Here is a 3,572-nt window from a genome sequence, read left to right as displayed (position 1 = left end):
TGAAAAATTTAGATTGAAGATTGTTTGAGAGCACAACTTATGAAATCCCTCTCTTGTGATGACTTTAAGTTCATGATCTTAATGTGAAGGATTTGAAATACATGATTTATGGCTTGAAAATAGTTTACTCAAATATCATGTTATTTTGAACATGATTTAGATATTTAAGAGAGGAAGTTTCTTGATGTAATTATATTTTGTTGAAAGAGAAAGACTTCTATGAGATTAAGAGCTTTGACATGAACACCTTGCATCATTGAAAGTTTGACAAAGAGAGTTGCATACATGTGTTTACATGAGTTTTAGAGAAAGAGTTCTTTGAAATGATTTATTGATATGGTGGTCCCGAATTTATGTTTTGAAATACAGAGATTGTAATATGCTAATAATGGCTCAGAGATGGGACTTGCAAGTCAATGGTATGACGATACCATAAGTATGTATGCGATAACAGAGTATGTTTTCAAAATATATTTTCAGAGAGTGCATGTTTTAAAGAGTTAAAACTGGGCTTAAAGAGGGTTAGTTGGTTACCCGAAGAAGGTTTTAGTTCAAGTAACTCTTAGCCTAAAACCGAGATTTGCCGACCCGGGCCTATTATTTTTACGCTGGCGACGACCGTGTGGCGTAGCAGAGTTAGAGACTCCAACCCTTGTGGCACATAGGTTGGGGGCTTCCCCGCTGAGTCAATGGCGGAATCCATATAGCCCGTGGAATTTCAGAGTTGTAGGGTATACCACCTAGCACATAAGTATAACAAAGAGTGTCACAAAGTTCAGATAATTTTTCAGAGTCTTCCAAAAATGCCCATGTGATTTCTTACTATATGACATGTTTATGACTTGCTTTAAATTTCTCTAATATATGTTGAATATAAATGATTATTTTGGATTTGCTCTATGTACCAGTACATCTGTATTGACCCATTACCTCCCAGGTTCGGAGACTCAGTCTAAGGATTTGGCTAATCAGTAAAGTATTTCATAGAGAAGTGATCCATGTGGTGGTGAGCCTTCTTTGTTCCAGAAGGCATGTTGTTTCAGATTATGTTATTTCATTGTTTTGGTCTACTGGGGGCCTTGTCCCAGTTTTCAGATAGTTGTCAGATTTTCATATAGTAGAGATTTTACAGACGGTTCCAGATGTTGTTTAGTTGATTTCGGATTCCATTCCTTATTGTTAAATTAAATCCAGAGTATGACCATGTTTCCGTATCAGATTATATTTCTGCATCTTCTTTTATTATGTGAATGTTGTGCATGATTACCAGTTAGAGTAGGACGCCTGGGCCTTCATGGTTTGGGATATCTTTCATGGTTAGGCCCTAGTTTGGGTCGTGACATACTTGGTATCAGAGCACGGTTCATGGTCAGGGTATCTGCGCAATTGCGTCGAGTAAAATCTTGTTTATAGGTGTATAGTGCGCCACACTTATAAGCAGAAGACTTCTAGGCATTTAGGAATGTTTTTCTTCTTTGTGGTTTAGTTCATGCTTCAGAGTCTGAGTCGTTCTCTAATCGATGATCTCTTGTGTTTCAGAATAACAATCATGCCTCCCCGTTGTACTATAGATCAGAATGCATAGACAGATGAGGTCTGTCCCACTCATGGGATGAGAACCCAAAACAAAGCTCAGACTCCGAAAATTGATGCTACTCCGAGAGTCTCACCTACTCAGACCAGCCCACTTAGGGCACCCATAGCTCCCCAAATAGGGACTAACCTCACTCAGCCTCGTGTAAGAGAGGTATCTAATGTAGAATTCAGATAATCCATTCACATGCTTGCCCAGTTGGTTGCCACACAGACTCAACGGTCGGAAGATATTAGGTCTGCATCTGTTACGTCTGAGGCTACAAGAGTGGGCCAGTTCATGAGAATGAACCCGTCCAAGTTTACTGGTACCAAGGTAGAAGAGGATCCACAAGAGTTTATGGATGAGATGGAGAAGATCTTTAAGGTGATGCATGTAGATGAGGTAGAGGGGGTTGAGTTAGCAGCTTATTAGTTTAAGGATGTAGCTAAACAATGGTATAATGAGTGGGAAGATTCAAAGAGTGAGCATGCTGAGCCCACAGTTTTGGACGAGTTCGTGGAAGCCTTTCTTGATCGATTCTTTCCTCTCGAGCTGAGGGAGGCCAAAGCCGAAGAGTTTATAAATCTAAAGTAGGCTAAGATGAGTGTCCAGGAGTACACTTTGAGTTTCAACCAGCTAGCCCGTTATGCTCCAGAGATGACTAGTAACATGAGAGCCCGAATGAGAAAATTTGGATACGGCCTTTTAGATGACTTAGTGCTTGAATGTCAAGGAGCAATGTTGAATTGGGACATGGATTTTGCCAAACTATTAGTCCACATGCAACAAGTTAAGGAGAAAAAAAAGAAAATTGATAAATCTAGAGAGAAGGACAGACAGACAAACAAAGCCAAAACAGCAGACTAGAGCTACAGTCAGCAGTAGAGTGGGAATTGGGGTAAAAAATGGCAGAAGAAGAAGAATTGGGGTAATGCACAGTCTGCAGCCAGTGCCCCGGTGATCAAACCCCTAGCCAGATAGCGCACTCAGGATTTTTAATATAGGCAGGGGCCGAGGATGCAGGGTTTACTGTCTCAAGGAAGTGTAGCTAAGACCTCTTGGACATATCCGCACTGTGAGAAATGTGGGAGGAATCATCCAGGGAGATATCAGTTTGGCGCTATGGTGTGTTATTCGTGCGACCAACTAGGCCATATCCAGAGAGAATGTACGGTAGCAAAGGGTAATGTTGGTGGAGCCAAGTCACAGGCTAATTCTTCTGCACCACCACCGCCTCAGAAGGGTGCTACTTCAGCCGCCGAAAATGGCCGCAATCGGTTGTACGCCTTGACCAACTGCCAAGAGACAGAGGCGTCACCGGATGTAGTTACTGGTATATTAAAAATCTTTTCCCGTGATGTTTATGTGTTACTTGATCCCGGTTCTACCCTATCATACGTGACCCCTTATATGGCTGTTGATTTTGGGTTTGAAACCCAATGTAATTGCCAAACCTTTTTCTGTTTCCACTTCTGAAGGAGACTCTGTTATGGCTAGGATGGTGTATAAAAGTTGTGTGGTGACTGTTTGTGGATGAGATACTGCGGCAGACCTCGTAGACTTAGACATGATTGATTTTGATGCTATCTTAGGGATGGATTGGATTCATTCGTGCTATGCTATACTAAATTGTAGAACCTAAAAGATTACTTTCTCTTTCCCGAATGAACCAGAAATAGAATGCGAGGGACATTCATTAGCACCTAGAGGGAAGTTCATCTCTTGTCTCAGAGCCCGTAAACTCATTTCTAAGGGTTGTTTGTATCATCTTATTCAGGTTAAAGATTCAAATATCGAAAGACCTTCTCTTCAGTCCGTCCCTGTGGTGAATGAGTTCCCAAAAGTTTTTCCAGATGATCTCCCAGGAATACCTCCTGATAGGGAGATAGATTTTGGTATTGATTTATTGCTAGATACCCGTCCCATCTCTATTTCACCTTATAGAATGGCTCTTGTAGAGTTAAAAGAGTTGAAAGAGAAGCTAGCAGATCTTTTA

Source organism: Capsicum annuum, chromosome 1 (assembly GCF_002878395.1).
Source record: "Capsicum annuum cultivar UCD-10X-F1 chromosome 1, UCD10Xv1.1, whole genome shotgun sequence".
Taxonomy (NCBI): domain Eukaryota; kingdom Viridiplantae; phylum Streptophyta; class Magnoliopsida; order Solanales; family Solanaceae; genus Capsicum; species Capsicum annuum.
The sequence above is the reverse complement of the archived record's forward strand: the minus strand, read 5'-3'. Positions refer to the sequence as shown.